Source organism: Notamacropus eugenii, chromosome 1 (genome assembly GCF_028372415.1).
Source record: "Notamacropus eugenii isolate mMacEug1 chromosome 1, mMacEug1.pri_v2, whole genome shotgun sequence".
Lineage (NCBI taxonomy): Eukaryota > Metazoa > Chordata > Mammalia > Diprotodontia > Macropodidae > Notamacropus > Notamacropus eugenii.
Window position 1 is genome coordinate 499,299,012 of NC_092872.1, and position 9,315 is coordinate 499,308,326.

Consider the following 9,315-nt stretch of genomic DNA (forward strand, 5'->3'; position numbering starts at 1 on the left):
TCCAGCACCCTTCAACAGGTGGTATCACTTACTTTGGGAACTAAAATGAGGAACTGGGAGGTTAGGGTGTTTTAGGGAATGTCATTAGTATGAAGGCAGGAATTGGGGGAAAAAAAAAAAAAGACCGTGAGACAAGCATTGGACTCAATGAGGAAGAAAGGAGAGTGTTCTGGTGATCAGTAGAAGTAATTTTCAGAGGAACAAACAAGTGTTGAGGTAGTATACTCCTTGAAAGAACATTCCTTGCTTTCCATTGCCACTTCCAGGTCCTCCCTCTACCATCTCAATTCTACTGATCCAGCCCTAACCTTCTTCTTGACCTTAAGTCTTTCATCTCCAACTGACTATTTACATTTTTGTAGTCAATTCACAATAAATTTATTTTACATAAAGAAAGAAGCTTGCCATTAGTGAAAAATCCAGTAGAAAACATCTCCTACTTTTGATCTAGTTTACTCAAAGCCTGTTTATTAATGAAAACTTCAGTAGAAACAGAGAATCCTCTAAGAAAACATCCCTGGTGTGAAGTAAAAAGTTCTTAACGCCAAATCTGAAGTAATGAAACATTTACCATGCAACATTATTGGCAGAAAAATCTGGTTCTGATGGCTGAATCTCTTAAGACATTAATGTGGAAAACACTTAAACCTGCTTTACATAGTTAGTCATATATAAATATGGTGTCATAACTGGTAGTCTGTATGGAGGTGCCTTCCCCCACTTAGTTGAGCAGTTCTAAGTAAGTAATTGATACTTTTCCCTTTAGATTTCCCCTTTCACCCACCAGCCAGTCTGAATCCCTCCCAATGATACTGTATACTGTGATCAACTCATCTTCGAGAAGTGATAATTCACTACTGTGTGGAAGATCATAATCATAGAGAATCCTGGTTTTTCTACTTTCAGGGGAGTCCTTCAAGTCACTGAGGGCAGGAGAAACAGCTGTATTACTTGCTGAAGGCAACAGAGGGGTGGTAACTGAGGGTGATGAGGAAGTGGAGGTATTTGACACGGAAGTTGGGGAAGTCTGATTGTTATTAGGAAGGCAGATGGAAAACTCCCAAGTTGTTTCTGCAGGTCTGGCATGTACTGGTAGCACTGAGTGTAGTAAGTCATTTGGGCTTCCACAAAGTCATGCAGGCAGTGAAGGTAGTGTGCATGTGTACTGTTGATCCCTTCCAGAGGGAATCTGGTAATCTCCACTTGACAGTCAAATTCACTCTGAGTTATTCTTAATTCCTGTTCGGATAATGCTCTAGTCTCTGCAATTTTTGCCTTTTTCAGGCTGGTCTTTGCTACATCCAAATCAAACTTCTTATTTGTAGTAGTTTCTCCTTCTATGAAGTTTCTTAAAGGAGTAAGAAAATTTATTGCAGATGTTTGAATTAGTTCTCTGTCTGCTGTTCCAATCTGTTTTTATGTTTCTCCACATTTGATGAGGGCATTACTGAAAGAAATTCCTGCATCAATCATGTATCTCTCCAAGAGTTCTTGGTCATTTCTATGAGTTGGAGCTTTTCTACCCTACTTCTCATAAACAAACTCTTCTCTGCTAGTATCAGGATTTGGCTTCAATAACACCTCTGTTTGCCTCATTTTTTTCTGTCCATTGTTTGATGCATTCAGCTTTGCTAAGAAGGTTCTCTAAATGAACATACAATTTAGTTTTCTCTGCCTGATCAAGCTTTTCTTCTGGGAATTGCACTGCGTGGCTGAAAAAGGTGCCTGAGTGGGTTGCCAGCTTCCTCATGTTGAAGTCCATGATGCTCATATTGGGCTGAGCTGAAGCTGCCTCAGAAGGAGTGGGGAGAGGAGCCAGGATACAGCCCATAAATGTTTTAAATTCAATATGTCTAATACTGAATTCATTATTTTTTCCTCCAAATCCACCTTGTTTCCTAACTTCCCTTCCTACTGTCAAGGGTATTATCCTTTCAGTCACCCAGGCTCACAGCCTCCAGCCTAGGTATCATTCTTGACATCTCACTCTATATCACAACGCTCACCCCTCCTCCCCACCCTGCTCCCCCTCCTTATCCAATCATCCTATTGCTCTTATGTACTTTGTGAATGATACCAGCCTCCTTGCATTTTCACTGGCTGTCCCTCATTCCTGGAACTTTCCTGTCTCATCTCTGGCTCCTGGCTTCCTTCAAGTTTCAGTTAAAATCCCACCTTCTGTAAGAAATCTTTCCTAGTCCTTCTTAATTTTGATGCCCTTCCTCTGAGATTATCTCCAATTTATCCTATATATACCTTGGACTGTAAGCTCCTTATGGTAAGGGTCAATGGTTTTTGTTTATTTTTGTCCTTTGTTTTTTGCCTTTATAGCTCGACCACTTATCAGAGTGTCTGGCACATAGGTACTTAACAAATGGCATTGACTGATTAGCTAGGTTGGGGCCAGAACCCTGGTCTTGTGTATTTGTGATTAATGTATACATATAAGGATAGAGATAGGGATGGGGACTGGTTCTATGATTTGTATTAGTCACTCTAGGGAATGCTCAAGTGAGATGGCTTCTTCAAGTCAATGCAGATTGGAGCTCCCTTCCCCCCCAACTTATAGCTTTAGTTCTTCCTGTATCATTGAGATATTAAATGACTTACCCAGGGCCACACTGTCTATATGTATCAGAGGTAGGACTTGAATCCAGGCCTTCTTGGTTCCAAGGCTGACCTTTTATTCATTATAGTGCGCTGCACTATGTAATATATACTATGTAATACTAATATACTAATGACAGTGCACATCTAGGAATTCAAATTAGGTGAAGGAAACATGCATAAGGAAATAAAGAAATTTTTCAAATATATTGTAATGAATATAGAAAAAATGGTTTAAAAGGAATCTATGAAAAGGAATTCTATATGTCAATGGACCTTCCACTAAAGCCCCCTCTGATTTCTGAACTCTACAGATCAAGGGCAGTGGAGCTCAAGGTCTAATACATTCTACCAATCTAGAAAGGCTTTAAGTATGTATTTAGTGATGGGCATTGTATGTCTCTTGTCAGAGGACTTGTCTAGTTAAGGAGGAGAAGGTTACCTCTAGACTTGCCCAAAGGTGATGACCCTTTGGACTGAGGACTCTTGGACTCTCCAAGATAGTCTACTAAATCCTAGAGTGTTGCTGAAGGAAGTACACACATCCACAACACTCTAGGTCCTTGAAGTATGGAAAAAGTAATTCAAGTAAATAGGCACTAAAAAAGAAATCTGGAAAAGAAGTTGTTCCCTTAAGTACTAATTAAACTTTCCCATTTTCATTTGTCGACACAGTTCAATTACTGAGGGAAACTTTTATTCCCCCCCCGCCCCTCCCCCTGCCATAATCACAGAATAGTAAATTCACTTCAGTCTTTGCATTATCACACTTTGTAAAGTGCCATGTAAATATGAATTACTACAGCCATCATAGGTGGGGCTGAGTGAAGACTACACGGGTTCTACATTTTAATTTTTCTGCTGTTGTTGCCCCCTCTACTCATTTTGGGGTTGAGTAGTCCTTAATATATTAAAATTTTATTGTAATGATAACCACGCTAATTAACAATGATGTAGTTTTTGAAGGTTTTCAAAATGGTTTTCCCTATAATTGCTGCTGGTCATTCTTTGTTCACGAAGACCAAAGATATCAGATGCTTTGATTTGTGAGTGAGTTGGATTTAAGTGAGATGTCATTGCCCAAATCATCAGCCTCACTCTCTCTTTCAAAGCCATCAAAGTCTAGTGACCAGACAAAAGTCAGGATGACTGGTGACAGCCCGGGAGGCAAGCTCCAGAGAGCCTGCTTCAGCTGCCTTCATGGCCATTGGAACAATTCGTTCTCATCTGCCTATTCCTCTGGGGGAAGTCTTCACATGCTTGGGGTAGGCATCCCCCTAACTCACATGTGGGTTTAAACCCTGCTGGCTGCCTTCAACCTGGTTTAGCCTGTCTTCTGAGAACTGTTGTCAGGGGTGGCTGTTGCTTCTTGGAGTCACACAGAGCTGTTCACCCATCTTGGGTGTCTACCCATTTCCTTATAATAATGGGAGGTTGGTAGCACATGTTTTATTTTCCTTACTTTATAGAAAAGTGAGGCTATGGAAAAATTTAAGTACCTTGTCCATAGTCATACAGCCTGGGAGTGTCAAAGGCAGGAATCCAACCAAGGTATCCTCCCTCTAAATCTACAACTTGTATAGTCTCCTGTACCTCTCCCCTTGTACTCACTGTGTTTATACATCTATATCCCTTCAGATGGTTTTCTTCTAGGCTTGTGCCAGATGTCTTAGTTGGATTTTGTGCCTTACTTTTTTTCCTTTTAAAGAAGGAGGATTCATTGAGCAGCCGATTCCTGTCCTCATAGGACTCAACAAAAGCAAATAGACAAAAAACCCCAAAAAACCGAAAAACAAGAATAGACCATAAGGAGAATCTTTTAATTCATTTGTAGGATAATGACATTGACAGGGATAATTTGTGGGGTGTGGTATGCGGACTTTCTGGACTTTGGTGATATTCAATCAGTCAACCCCTATTAAGTGCCTACTATGAGTCACGCACTGTGCTATGTGCACTTAGGAGCTGGAGATGTGTTTGACCTATCTGTTGTACAGTATAAATTTGGGGTAGTAGTCTCAGAAGGAAGGCACTCAGATTAAGGACTAGGAAATACTTTTGGCAGGTTAGACTTTAACTGAGACTTGAAGGAAGGCAGGGAAGACACGAGGCAGAAATAAGGAGGGAATGCATCCCAGGTAGGGGGGATAGCCAGTGAAAATATTCAGAGTCAAGAGATAGACTGTCATGTGTGAAGAATAGAAGGGCTGGTATTATTGGATCACAGAGTACGTGAAGAGGACTAGGGTACAAGAAGACTGGAAGATTAGGAAGAGGCCAGATTATTTCAGAAAGAATAGATCAATCTATCATGGACAAGTTAAGCAGTTATAGAATCTCTGAAGAGTAAGACAAGAATTCAGATTCTAGCTCTAACATTTGTTGTAGTTCAGTCATTTCAGTAGGGTCTGACTCTTCACGACCCCATTTGGAGTTTTCTTGGCAAAGATACTAGAGTGGTTTCTATTTCCTTCTCCAGCTCATTTTATAGATGAGGAAACTGAGGCAAACAGTGAAGTGACTTGCCCAGGGTTACACATTTACAAAGAATCTGAGATCAGATTTGAACTCAGAAAGATGAGTCATCCTGACTCCAGTTCTGGTGCTCTGTGCACTACGGTATCACCTAGCTGCACCTTGCTCTAACACTACCTGGGTGATATTGTGCAAGTCACTTAATATCTCCAGATCTAAATTTCTTCATCTTTAAAATGAGGAGACTAGACTAGATAACTAATCATGTTCTTACCAACTCCAAATCTGTGACCCTGTGACTTCAGGTACAATCATATAATTTAAGGCTTAGAAGGGATCAAGCAAGACACAAGATCTAAAGGTACCTCATATTCTATCTTAACTTTCATATTCTGTCAGTCTGAGACCATATCACAGATTTTGAGCTGGAAAGTACTTTAGATACAAGTCATGTAGTTACTAAGTGGGAGAATCAGAATTCCAAACCCAGTTCCTTTACCTCTAAATCTGGCATAGTTTCCATCTTACCATGTTGCTTCTCTCATTTTCCTATAATTGAAGTTAGTTAGCAAAGAAAAAAAATTCCAAGAGCATTTACTACACATCCACTATGCATAGTGGATACATACAAATACGAGATACAAATATAATAATCCCTCTGTTCAGGGAGCTTACATTCTCCTGGGAAGGGAAGGCTTTGCTTTCACAAAGAGCTCACAAAAGAATCTGCATGGTCACCATATTGTTGGGGGCCAGTCCACCAAGGAGACAAGAATGTCAACAGCTGCTCTGAGTTTTGCAGTCCTGTTTGCCCTGGCCCCATCTCCTGATTCTTCTGAAGTTGCAGTCATTTTTCTTGATCCTTCTCTATTTCACTATTTTCTCCAATGCTATCTTCTCCCCTGGCTACTTTTTGTTTTTATTCCCAAGAACTGAATTTTTCTGTTTGTTCTCCTCAGCTAGAGCAGTTGGGACAGCCTTCTACTTGTCTCCCTGACCCAGGGGTAGAGATGCAGTGAAGGGAAGGAGAAATAAGGCTATGGATTTTATGCAGGTCAGGAGGTACAGCTTGGTCTGAAGCATTCCTCTCCTGCCTTGGGGATTGAATTTATATTTTAAATGACAGGCCCCAAAGAGCTAGATGAATATACTGAAGAAGGAGGGGAGAGGTGAATGAACCTATTGACCAGTGTTTAACAACTTTCTATTTCAATTTAAAATAAAGAGAAAAACACTAGCGCTAATGATGGGAAATGTTTCTTTCATTTCTAATCTCCTAGAAATTTGAAAGAAGTATTGGACTAAATTAGCAGAGGAATGCTTCTTCTCCCTATTCAGAAGCCTTTGTAATTACAGTAAGTTCTTATGAATCTAATTAAGGCAATGCCAGCTGCTTAATGGAGCAGGTCTGAAAAGTCAGCAAAGGCATTTTATTTTTTAACCTAACCTTAAGAATGATTAGCATTCTGCATTAAATAAATGAATGCAATGTAACCATCTTAACTTTCTCCAGTTTACCATCTCCATTGGTCCTAGAGGGGTTCATGGAAATCTCATTTGGTATTTCATTTTCTCCACGTAGAGGGGAGGTGATGTGAATCAGCACAGTGGGGATAATACTATCAGATTTCAACTTCAGAGAGACTGGTGAATGTTAAGCTAAAGTCTCCTGTACGGCACAGAGAAGCATTGAATAGTGGGTTCGCAGCAGCCTCTGGACAAGACAAGATGTCTAAGACTCCTCCATAAACTTAGTAAATGAAAATAGGAAAGATTTAGGTCTGACTTAAAGAACCTATAAAAAATAAAAATGGTAAAGGAGTGGAAGGGACAACAAATGGAGAGTGGGGTTTTCTTCCCTTTTGCTTCTAGGTAATTTAATCCTTCACTTTTCTGTAGGCAGAGACTGAAGTCACTGTAGTACAGGAGAGTTCAAATGAAAAGTAAAAGAACCACATGGGGTAACTATGAACAAAACCTCATTAGTACTCACAAAGGAAGGAAGAGAACAGTTGACAACAAGGAACAGTTTCCGTGTGAGGCCCCTTTGCCATCAGTGGAGAGAAGCATATAGTGGGGTGACTTCTGAACATGAAAGGTCAGATTCTGAAATAAATCAAAGCCATGAGTTGAGAAATAAAGCATCTTTTTTAAAAAATTATTTATTTTTAACACAGTTTATAACAGATAAAGCAATTCCAACTTTTGGTCAGGTGATACTTCTTTTTAAAGCATTTACAATATGGACCACAAAAGAAATTTTTTTTTTGAACATTAACCGAGACACAGATAATATTTATGTTGCTAACTTCACAAGCCCTTGACCTAATTGTCTCCACAGTATTACTAAGAATTAAAGGACCCTAACAATGTTGTTGGTCTATGCCTAATAGCTTAATTTTAGACAACCTAGGATGTTCCCCTACCCATAATCTATAGTTGAATAGATCTGGTATCAAGCTTACAAACCTTTTGACTATAGGAAATTGCCACCAATAGTAAGGACATCACAGGGATACAATAACTCCCCAACTTCATGTCAATTCCAGGCAGGATTAGATTATTCACTTGCATTCAGTCAGGCTTAAAGTCTGCCAGGTGTCAGTGGGGAAATTGAGTCAGGAGAATCCCACCTCAGCCCATGCTGAACAGCCACTCTCCCACCCTTCCCTTGAGATCACCTATGCAGGTCATACCAGCATCTCATCAGCTTACTGGCATCATGTGTTGGAGGCTCAGATCGCCTTTCTTGCTACCTATACCTGGAGTTAGACTCAGAAGAACAGTCACTTAATATCCCATAGCATCTAAAAATAGCAAGTTCCAATAACCAGGTTTCAAATATGATTATAGTTTCACTTTTGCTAAGGAACATCTTTTGAGGTAAATCTTAAGTGGCTTACATGCCTTTCTATATATATTCTAGTTCCTGATTAAATGGAAATCATAAAATCAAATTTACCATTACAACCTTGACTTTTCCATCAATGCCAAATTTTACCTGAGGTTACCTTCCTCTAGGAAATTTAAACTGAAATTCTTTTCTCCAAACTAAAGATGTCATTGATTTATTCTCAGTAATTAATTCAGTCTATTGTTTTAATACTAATTGCTTTTACCTCACTTTGTAACATGTCCAATTTTTCTCCCCATCACTCCCCTCTCCCTGCTTCCTAATACTTTGCATTCTGATTACTCCTTCCCTCAATGCACTCTCTCTTCCATCACACCCCGTCCCTCTCCTATCCCCATCTTCTCTCTTTTCTTGCAAGGCAAGATAATTTTCCATACCCCTATCCCTGTAGTTCTTATTTCCCGATTATATGCAATAAAAATTCTCAACATTTGTTTCTAATACTTTGAATTCCAACTTCTCTCCTTCCCCAGCCCTACTGAGAAGACAAGCAATTCAATACAGACTAAATATGTGTTGCTTTGCAAAAGACTTCCATAGTAATCATGTTGTGTAATACTAATTATATTGCCCTCTGCCCTACCCTATCCCTCCTTATTTTTCCCCCCTACAATTGACCTTGTCCCTTCTCAAAGGTGTTTATTTTCTAGTGACTCCCTTCTCCCATTTGCCCTTCCTTCTAACATTCCCCTCACTCCACTTGTCGCTTCCTCTCCTACTTTCCTGTGGTATATATAAATTTTCATATCAAATTTAGTGAGCATGTTATTCCCTCCTTCAGCCACATGTGGGGAGAGTAGCTTTATTTTCCCCCTTCTCCCCTTCTCCCTTATCTCCTCCATTGAATAAGATTTTTCTTATCTCTTTTATGAGTTTCAGCTTGCCCCATTCCATTACTCTCTTTCTCTTCCCGGAATTTTCCTCCTTTACCCCTTAATTTTTATTTTATTTTATTGTTATTTTGTGTGTGTGTGTGTGTGTGTGTGTGTGTGTGTGTGTGTGGATATCATCTTCTGATATAACACACCCTCTACTCTCTATCTATGTGTATGTGTGTGTGAGTGTATGTACAATCTCTCCAACTACCCAAATACTGAGAAAAGATTCAAGAGATAAAAATATTTTCTTTCCATGTAGTAATGCAAAGAGTTCAGCTTTAGAGAATCTTTTATGATTTTTCTTTTCTGTTTACCTTTTCATGCTTCTCTTGATTCTTGTCTTGGGAAATCAAATTTTTAAATACAGATCTGTTCTTTTCCTCAATATGAAATCTTGAAATTCGACTATATCACTGAATGACCATTTTTTCCCTTGAAGTA

At 39.4% G+C, this 9,315-nt stretch overlaps 1 pseudogene; it reads right to left on the bottom strand.

Annotated features, from left to right (window-relative positions):
* Positions 1-642: 642 nt before the first annotated feature.
* LOC140527101 (endophilin-B1 pseudogene) lies at positions 643-1,771 on the bottom strand (annotated as a pseudogene).
* Between the last annotated feature and the right edge of the window lie 7,544 nt (positions 1,772-9,315).